Genomic DNA, 11186 nt, shown 5'->3' on the forward strand with positions numbered 1-11186 from the left:
CAATATGTTGCGAGCATTGACTCGGGATCAGAGGGGCAATTGGCTTGCCCTATTAGCTCAACTGACGTTTGTGTACAACAATACCTGTCACACCTCTTCAGGGTATTCCCCATACTACCTCTTGTTTGGGAGACCAGGGATATTACCAGCTGACCTACAAGTCCACCTTCCCGATACTGGGCTACAAAGTTAGCCATGGATACAGGAGCATCAATACCGATTTAAGGAGGCCAGAGCAATTGTGAGACAACTGATGGATGAGGTGCAAGACCATCAGAAAAGGAACTATGACAGGGATGCTTTAGTCTGCCCTGTACTCACGGAAAGCCTCTTGCTAAAGAAGAACAATAGGCCTCGAAGCAAACTTGATACAAAATGAGAACCCCACTCCTACATGATCACCAAGGAGCCAGAATCTACGGTCACCGTTTGCCAGATCAGGGAGTTAGAAGGAACTCGACTTCATTAGGTCCACTGCAACCACTGGACCTAATGTCCAGTCCTCGAGTTAAGATGCTCGACGAGAAGCACGCAGTGCGTCCTACCAGCCCATTATCAGTATTGAAGTATTTAATGTGCCTTTGTTTGTTGATGTGAATTTCGAGTATTGTATGATATGATCACATTGCACTTTCTATTGTTGCAAATAACATGCTTGTTTCAGCTGCCATTAGTTGTTAATACATGAGGACACGCATATGAAAAAGCAGGGTTTAATATAATACCCCACAAAGTGAAAACCTGTGCCACAAACAAGGGCGAGTGAGACTACTAAGGACAACACAGAGTTAATTACCGGCCTTGGACCATTTAAGGAATACACTGGAGGTGTGCCTTACCCAGCAGGTTGATTGACAGCTCTTGCAGGAGGGAGACCTGATTGGCTGTGGTGTGCAGGCAGAAGGAAGTGTGAAGATACAGGAGGAAGCCATGTCAGACACATGCTACAGCAAGGAGAGAGAGGCTGCATGTGATGACCCTGAGTGTTATGGCATCTACCAGTACCGGTCACCTGCCTTGTGATTGGCGGCTAGCGGTGGGGAGATGAGCAATGGTCATGTGTGACAGACAGCAGAGGCGAGCACCTGGTGACTCAGTGGGTGTCCAGCACGCAGTGAATGTGATGGGAGGAGACACAGCAGAAAGGACCACAGTACAGCAATGGCCACAGGTCCCGGGGTCCAGCATGCTGCCTGAAGAGAGGGAGAGATGGAGTGCTTTGGGTGCGGGGTGCCTACTGCACTGAAACATAACGATAACTGTGAGTCTGGCTCCTGTAGCCATTCTGGTGCATAGAAACTGCTCCAGTATTATAGAGACGGTCCCCATCATCAGCTCCATAAATGCTGGGAGAGACTGAGACTGAGAGACTGAGCTTCACCACATTTAGCCTCACTTGGCCCATAGACCAGCTCAACGCTGCTACGTCCTCCAACCCAAATATGCTTGGGGCCTGTACAGGGGTTCTCTACCACACTACAGAAATCAGGGGATCCAATACATTACTGCACTAATGTGAATAGACTTATTAAGGGACATTTTTTTTTAAACCCACTTTTAAAACAAAACAATGAGACACATATGCATAAAGTAATTTGCAGCATTTGTTTTAAAAATAAACAATACATGGGGACAAAACTACACACAAAAACACACATTTAAAATGTTTTTAAATTTTTCACATAAAAAAAACACTAACCATCCTGCCTGGGGCGATCCGAATCCCGGACGTAAGTAGCCCTCACAACTTCTGCAGGTATTAGGCTCCTCATGGGTTCGTCGTACCCCAGATATGTGGCCACAAATGGATGACCACCACCTGTCTGTCGAGCAGACTTTGCCTCCTTCCCATTTTAGCCTTGACATGATGCTTGATGTCATAAAACCACTTGCGGCATGTGTCCTCTGTCCGCTTGACAATGCCCTCACTATTCACAGCTGCCACAACTTTGGACCACAAGACAGTTTACTTGCAGGATGTGACCTTCAATGACTCAGGCTGATGATGGTATTTCATCAGCTCATGCACAAAGCCACATTCTCAGCAAAATTAAGTTGCACATTGTGGCCAGTCTTAGTAGTGGTGCGTGGCTGCGGAGCAGCATCACTGTCACTAGAGGATGCAGCAGCAACCTCACCTACCTCCTCCATCTCACTAACCTCCTCCCTCTCACTCACCTCCTCCCTCTCACTCACCTCCTACACCTCACCCACCTCAGACTCTGACATAATTAATACAAACAACACTGAACACAGAAAAATAAAAGAACTAACAACACACTCCTCCACTACCTTTACACAGCACACACCAACCACACACAAACACTGACAAGAGACTTAAATAAAATAAGACAAGGACCTAAACTCAGACAAACTAATAAATGACTACACAACAAGAATGACAAGACTACTTTCAAACACAATACAGCACTCAGAAATTGCCATAAACCACAAATCCACCACCCTACTCACCAACTCCATAGAACACAACCTCTCACCTCTCCACTAACTAAACCCATGAGGTTCGAACTGTTTGGGGTGTATTTATATGGTTGCATTAAGACACTCCTACATCTGAAACTCAACCAATCACGATGGAGTGACAAAAATAAAAGTACAAAGTAGTGATGTGCACCGGAAATTTTTCGGATTTTGTGTTTTGGTTTTGGGTTCGGTTCCGCAGCCGTGTTTTGGATTCGGATGCGTTTTGGCAAAACCTCACAGAAAATTTTTTGTCGGATTCGGGTGTGTTTTGGATTCGGGTGTTTTTTTCAAAAAACCCTAAAAAACAGCTTAAATCATAGAATTTGGGGGTCATTTTGATCCCATAGTATTATTAACCTCAATAACCATAATTTCCACTCATTTCCAGTCTATTCTGAACACCTCACAATATTATTTTTAGTCCTAAAATTTGCACCGAGGTCGCTGGATGGCTAAGCTAAGCGACACAAGTGGCCGACACAAACACCTTGCCCATCTAGGAGTGGCACTGCAGTGTCAGGCAGGATGGCACTTCAAAAAAATAGTCCCCAAACAGCACATGATGCAAAGAAAAAAAGAGGTGCACCAAGGTCGCTGTGTGACTAAGCTAAGCGACACAAGTGGCCGACACAAACACCTGGCCCATCTAGGAGTGGCATTGCAGTGTCAGGCAGGATGACCCTTCAAAAAAATTGTCCCCAAACAGCACATGATGCAAAGAAAAAAAGAGGCGCACCAAGATGGCTGTTTGACTAAGCTAAGCGACACAAGTGGCCGACACAAACACCTGGCCCATCTAGGAGTGGCACTGCAGTGTCAATCAAGACAGGATGGCACTTCCAAAAAATTGTCCCCAAACAGCACATGATGCAAAGAAAAAAAGAGGCGCACCAAGGTGGCTGTTTGACTAAGCTAAGCGACACAAGTGGCCGACACAAACACCTGGCCCATCTAGGAGTGGCACTGCAGTGTCAATCAAGACAGGATGGCACTTCCAAAAAATTGTCCCCAAACCGCACATGATGCAAAGAAAAATGAAAGAAAAAAGAGGTGCAAGATGGAATTGTCCTTGGGCCCTCCCACCCATCCTTATGTTGTATAAACAGGACATGCACACTTTAACGAACCCATCATTTCAGCGACAGGGTCTGCCACATGACTGTGACTGAAATGACTGGTTGGTTTGGGCCCCCACCAAAAAAGAAGCAATCAATCTCTCCTTGCACAAACTGGCTCTACAGAGGCAAGATGTCCACCTCATCATCATCCTCCGATTCCTCATCCCTTTCACTGTGTACATCCCCCTCCTCACAGATTATTAATTCGTCCCCACTGGAATCCACCATCTCAGGTCCCCGTGTACTTTCTGGAGGCAATTGCTGCTGGTGAATGTCTCCACGGAGGAATTGATTATAATTAATTTTGATGAACATCATCTTCTCCACATTTTCTAGAAGTAACCTCGTACACCGATTGCTGACAAGGTGAGCGGCTGCACTAAACACTCTTTCGGAGTACACACTGGAGGGAGGGCAACTTAGGTAGAATAAAGCCAGTTTGTGCAAGGGCCTCAAAATTGCTTATTTTTCCTGCCAGTATACGTACGGACTGTCTGACGTGCCTACTTGGATGCGGTCACTCATATAATCCTCCACCATTCTTTCCATGGTGAGAGAATCATATGCAGTGACAGTAGACGACATGTCAGTAATCATTGGCAGGTCCTTCAGTCCGGACCAGATGTCAGCAGTGGCACTCGCTCCAGACTGCCCTGCATCACCGCCAGCGGGTGGGCTAGGAATTCTTAGCCTTTTCCTCGCACCCCCAGTTGCGGGAGAATGTGAAGGAGGAGATGTTGACGGGTCACGTTCCGCTTGACTTGACAATTTTCTCACCAGCAGGTCTTTGAACCTCTGCAGACTTGTGTCTGCTGGAAAGAGAGATACAACGTAGGTTTTAAATCTAGGATCGAGCACGGTGGCCAAAATGTAGTGCTCTGATTTCAACAGATTGACCACCCGTGAATCCTGGATAAGCGAATTAAGGGCTCCATCCACAAGTCCCACATGCCTAGCGGAATCGCTCTGTTTTAGCTCCTACTTCAATGTCTCCAGCTTCTTCTGCAAAAGCCTGATGAGGGGAATGACCTGACTCAGGCTGGCAGTGTCTGAACTGACTTCACGTGTGGCAAGTTCAAAGGGTTGCAGAACCTTGCACAACGTTGAAATCATTCTCCACTGCGCTTGAGTCAGGTGCATTCCCCCTCCTTTGCCTATATCGTGGGCAGATGTATAGGCTTGAATGGCCTTTTGCTGCTCCTCCATCCTCTGAAGCATATAGAGGGTTGAATTCCACCTCGTTACCACCTCTTGCTTCAGATGATGGCAGGGTAGGTTCAGGAATGTTTGGTGGTGCTCCAGTCTTCTGTACGCGGTGCCTGAATGCCGAAAGTGGCCCGCAATTCTTCGGGCCACCGACAGCATCTCTTGCACGCCCCTGTCGTTTTTTAAATAATTCTGCACCACCAAATTCAATGTATGTGCAAAACATGGGACGTGCTGGAATTTGCCCAGATGTAATGCACGCACAATATTGCTGGCGTTGTCCGATGTCACAAATCCCCAGGAGAGTCCAATTGGGGTAAGCCATTCTGCGATGATCTTCCTCAGTTGCTGTAAGAGGTTGTCAGCTGTGTGCCTATTCTGGAAAGTGGTGATACAAAGCGTAGCCTGCCTAGGAATGAGTTGGCGTTTGCGAGATGCTGCTACTGGTGCCGCCGCTGCTGTTCTTGCTGCGGGAGGCAATACATCTACCCAGTGGGCTGTCACAGTCATATAGTCCTGAGTCTGCCCTGCTCCACTTGTCCACATGTCCGTGGTTAAGTGGACATTGGGTACAACTGCATTTATTAGGACACTGGTGAGTCTTTTTCTGAGGTCTGTGTACATTTTCGGTATCGCCTGCCTAGAGAAATGAAACCTAGATGGTATTTGGTACCGGGGACACAGTACCTCAATCAAGTCTATAGTTGCCTCTGAATTAACGATGGATACCGGAACCACGTTTCTCACCGCCCAGGCTGCCAAGGCCTGAGTTATCTGCTTTGCAGCAGGATGACTGCTGTGATATTTCATCTTCCTCGCAAAGGACTGTTGGACAGTCAATTGCTTACTGGAAGTAGTACAAGTAGTCTTCCGACTTCCCCTCTTGGATGACGATCGACTCCCAGCAGCAACAACAGCAGCCCCAGCAGCAGTAGGCGTTACACTCAAGGATGCATCGGAGGAGTCCCAGGCAGGAGAGGACTCGTCAGACTTGACAGTGACATGGCCTGCAGGACTATTGGCTTTCCTGGGTAAGGAGGAAATTGACACTGAGGGAGTTGGTGGTGTGGTTTGCAGGAGCTTGGTAACAAGAGGAAGGGATTTAGTGGTCAGTGGACTGCTTCCGCTGTCACCCAAAGTTTTTGAACTTGTCACTGACTTATTATGAATGCGCTGCAGGTGACATATAAGGGAGGATGTTCCGAGGTGGTTAACGTCCTTACCCCTACTTATTACAGCTAGACAAAGGCAACACACGGCTTGACACCTGTTGTCCGCATTTGTGTTGAAATAATTCCACACCGAAGAGCTGATTTCTTTTGTATTTTGACCAGGCATGTCAATGGCCATATTCCTCCCACGGACAACAGGTGTCTCCCCGGGTGCCTGACTTAAACAAACCACCTCACCATCAGAATCCTCCTTGTCAATTTCCTCCCCAACGCCAGCAACACCCATATCCTCATCCTGGTGTACTTCAACAGTGACATCTTCAATTTGACTATCAGGAACTGGACTGCGGGTGCTCCTTGCAGCACTTGCAGGGGGCGTGCAAATGGTGGAAGGCGCAAGCTCTTCCCGTCCAGTGTTGGGAAGGTCAGGCATCCAACCGACACAATTGGACTCTCCTTGGGGATGTGTGATTTAGAAGAACGCACAGTTCTTTGCTGTGCTTTTGCCAGCTTAAGTCTTTTCTTTTTTCTAGCGAGAGGATGAGTGCTTCCATCCTAATGTGAAGCTGAACCACTAGCCATGAACATAGGCCAGGGCCTCAGCCGTTCCTTGCCACTCCGTGTCGTAAATGGCATATTGGCAAGTTTACGCTTCTCCTCAGACGCTTTTAATTTTGATTTTTGGGTCATTTTACTGAACTTTTGTATTTTGGATTTTACATGCTCTCTACTATGACATTGGGCATCGGCCTTGGCAGACGACGTTGATGGCATTTCATCGTCTCGGCCATGACTAGTGGCATCAGCTTCAGCACGAGGTGGAAGTGGATCTTGATCTTTCCCTTTAACCTCCACATTTTTGTTCTCCATTTTTTAATGTGTGGAATTATATGCCAGTATCAATAGCAATGGCCTACTACTATATTTACTGCGCAAAACTAAAATGCACCACAGGTATAGAATGTAGATGGATAATAGTATACTTAATGGATGACGAGTGACGACACAGAGGTAGGTACAGCAGTGGCCTACCGTACTGCTATATATAGTATACTGGTGGACACTGTGTCAGCAAACTGCAAAACTAAAATGCACCACAGGTATAGAATATAGATGGATAGTATACTTAATGGATGACGAGTGACGACACAGAGGTAGGTACAGCAGTGGCCTACCGTACTGCTATATATAGTATACTGGTGGACACTGTCAGCAAACTGCAAAACTAAAATGCACCACAGGTATAGAATGTAGATGGATAGCATACTTAATGGATGACAAGTGACGACACAGAGGTAGGTACACAGCAGTGGCCTACCATACTGCTATATATAGTATACTGGTGGACACTGTCAGCAAACTGCAAAACTAAAATGCACCACAGGTATAGAATGTAGATAATTAATAGTATACTTAATGGATGACGAGTGACGACACAGAGGTAGGTACAGCAGTGGCCTACCGTACTGCTATATATAGTATACTGGTGGACACTGTCAGCAAACTGCAAAACTAAAATGCACCACAGGTATAGAATGTAGATGGATAGTATACTTAATGGATGACGAGTGACGACACAGAGGTAGGTATAGCAGTGGCCTACCGTACTGCTATATATAGTATACTGGTGGACACTGTGTCATCAAACTGCAAAACTAAAATGCACCACAGGTATAGAATGTAGATGGTTAGTATACTTAATGGATGATGAGTGACGACACAGAGGTAGGTACACAGCAGTGGCCTACCGTACTGCTATATATAGTATACTGGTGGACACTGTCAGCAAACTGCAAAACTAAAATGCACCACAGGTATAGAATGTAGATGGATAATAGTATACTTAATGGATGACGAGTGACGACACAGAGGTAGGTACAGCAGTGGCCTACCGTACTGCTATATATAGTATACTGGTGGATACTGTCAGCAAACTGCAAAACTAAAATACACCACAGGTATAGAATGTAGATGGATAGTATACTTAATGGATGACAAGTGACGACACAGCGGTAGGTACAGCAGTGGCCTACCGTACTGCTATATATAGTATACTGGTGGACACTGTGTCAGCAAACTGCAAAACTAAAATGCACCACAGGTATAGAATGTAGATGGATAGTATACTTAATGGATGACGAGTGATGACACAGAGGTAGGTACACAGCAGTGGCCTACCGTACTGCTATATATAGTATACTGGTGGACACTCTCAGCAAACTGCAAAACTAAAATGCACCACAGGTATAGAATGTAGATGGATAGTATACTTAATGGATGACGAGTGACGACACAGAGGTAGGTACAGCAGTGGCCTACCGTACTGCTATATATAGTATACTGGTGGACACTGTCAGCAAACTGCAAAACTAAAATGCACCACAGGTATAGAATGTAGATGGATAGTATACTTAATGGATGACGAGTGACGACACAGAGGTAGGTACAGCAGTGGCCTACCGTACTGCTATATATAGTATACTGGTGGACACTGTCAGCAAACTGCAAAACTAAAATGCACCACAGGTATAGAATGTAGATGGATAGTATACTTAATGGATGACGAGTGACGACACAGAGGTAGGTACAGCAGTGGCCTACCGTACTGCTATATATAGTATACTGGTGGACACTGTCAGCAAACTGCAAAACTAAAATGCACCACAGGTATAGAATGTAGATGGATAGTATACTTAATGGATGACGAGTGACGACACAGAGGTAGGTACACAGCAGTGGCCTACCGTACTGCTATATATAGTATATTGGTGGACACTGTCAGCAAACTGCAAATCTAAAATGCACCACAGGTATAGAATGTAGATGGATAGTATACTTAATGGATGACGAGTGATGACACAGAGGTAGGTACACAGCAGTGGCATACCGTACTGCTATATATAGTATACTGGTGGACACTCTCAGCAAACTGCAAAACTAAAATGCACCACAGGTATAGAATGTAGATGGATAGTATACTTAATGGATGACGAGTGACGACACAGAGGTAGGTACAGCAGTGGCCTACCGTACTGCTATATATAGTATACTGGTGGACACTGTGTCAGCAAACTGCAAAATTAAATGCACCACAGGTATAGAATGTAGATGGATAGTATACTTAATGGATGACGAGTGACGACACAGAGGTAGGTACAGCAGTGGCCTACCGTACTGCTATATATAGTATACTGGTGGACACTGTCAGCAAACTGCAAAACTAAAATGCACCACAGGTATAGAATGTAGATGGATAGTATACTTAATGGATGACGAGTGACGACACAGAGGTAGGTACACAGCAGTGGCCTACCGTACTGCTATATATAGTATATTGGTGGACACTGTCAGCAAACTGCAAATCTAAAATGCACCACAGGTATAGAATGTAGATGGATAATAGTATACTTAATGGATGATGAGTGACGACACAGAGGTAGGTACAGCAGTGGCCTACCGTACTGCTATATATAGTATACTGGTGGACACTGTCAGCAAACTGCAAAACTAAAATGCACCACAGGTATAGAATGTAGATGGATAGTATACTTAATGGATGACGAGTGACGACAAAGAGGTAGGTACAGCAGTGTCCTACCGTACTGCTATATATAGTATACTGGTGGACACTGTGTCAGCAAACTGCAAAACTAAAATGCACCACAGGTATAGAATGTAGATGGATAGTATACTTAATGGATGACGAGTGACGACACAGAGGTAGGTACAGCAGTGGCCTACCGTACTGCTATATATAGTATACTGGTGGACACTGTCAGCAAACTGCAAAACTAAAATGCACCACAGGTATAGAATGTAGATGGATAGTATACTTAATGGATGACGAGTGACGACACAGAGGTAGGTACAGCAGTGGCCTACCGTACTGCTATATATAGTATACTGGTGGACACTGTGTCAGCAAACTGCAAAACTAAAATGCACCACAGGTATAGAATGTAGATGGATAGTATACTTAATGGATGACGAGTGACGACACAGAGGTAGGTACAGCAGTGGCCTACCGTACTGCTATATATAGTATACTGGTGGACACTGTCCGCAAACTGCAAAACTAAAATGCACCACAGGTATAGAATGTAGATGGATAATAGTATACTTAATGGATGACGAGTGACGACACAGAGGTAGGTACAGCAGTGGCCTACCGTACTGCTATATATAGTATACTGGTGGACACTGTCAGCAAACTGCAAAACTAAAATGCACCACAGGTATAGAATGTAGATGGATAATAGTGTACTTAATGGATGACGAGTGACGACACAGAGGTAGGTACAGCAGTGGCCTTCCGTACTGCTATATATAGTATACTGGTGGACACTGTCAGCAAACTGCAAAACTAAAATGCACCACAGGTATAGAATGTAGATGGATAGTATACTTAATGGATGACGAGTGACGACACAGAGTTAGGTACAGCAGTGGCCTACCGTACTGCTATATATAGTATACTGGTGGACACTGTGTCAGCAAACTTCAAAACTAAAATGCACCACAGGTTTAGAATGTAGATGGATAATAGTATACTTAATGGATGACGATTGTCGACACAGAGGTAGGTACAGCAGTGGCCTACCGTACTGCTATATATAGTATACTGGTGGACACTGTCAGCAAACTGCAAAACTAAAATACACCACAGGTATAGAATGTAGATGGATAGTATACTTAATGGATGACGAGTGACGACACAGAGGTAGGTACAGCAGTGGCCTACCGTACTGCTATATATAGTATACTGGTGGACACTGTCAGCAAACTGCAAAACTAAAATGCACCACAGGTATAGAATGTAGATGGATAGTATACTTAATGGATGACGAGTGACGACACAGAGGTAGGTACACAGCAGTGGCCTACCGTACTGCTATATATAGTATACTGGTGGACACTGTCAGCAAACTGCAAAACTAAAATGCACCACAGGTATAGAATGTAGATGGATAGTATACTTAATGGATGACGAGTGACGACACAGAGGTAGGTACAGCAGTGGCCTACCGTACTGCTATATATAGTATACTGGTGGACACTGTCAGCAAACTGCAAAACTAAAATGCACCACAGGTATAGAATGTAGATGGATAGTATACTTAATGGATGACGAGTGACGACACAGAGGTAGGTACAGCAGTGGCCTACCGTACTGCTATATATAGTATACTGGTGAACACTGTCAGCA

Source organism: Pseudophryne corroboree, chromosome 8, assembly GCF_028390025.1.
Source record: "Pseudophryne corroboree isolate aPseCor3 chromosome 8, aPseCor3.hap2, whole genome shotgun sequence".
NCBI classification, from domain to species: domain Eukaryota; kingdom Metazoa; phylum Chordata; class Amphibia; order Anura; family Myobatrachidae; genus Pseudophryne; species Pseudophryne corroboree.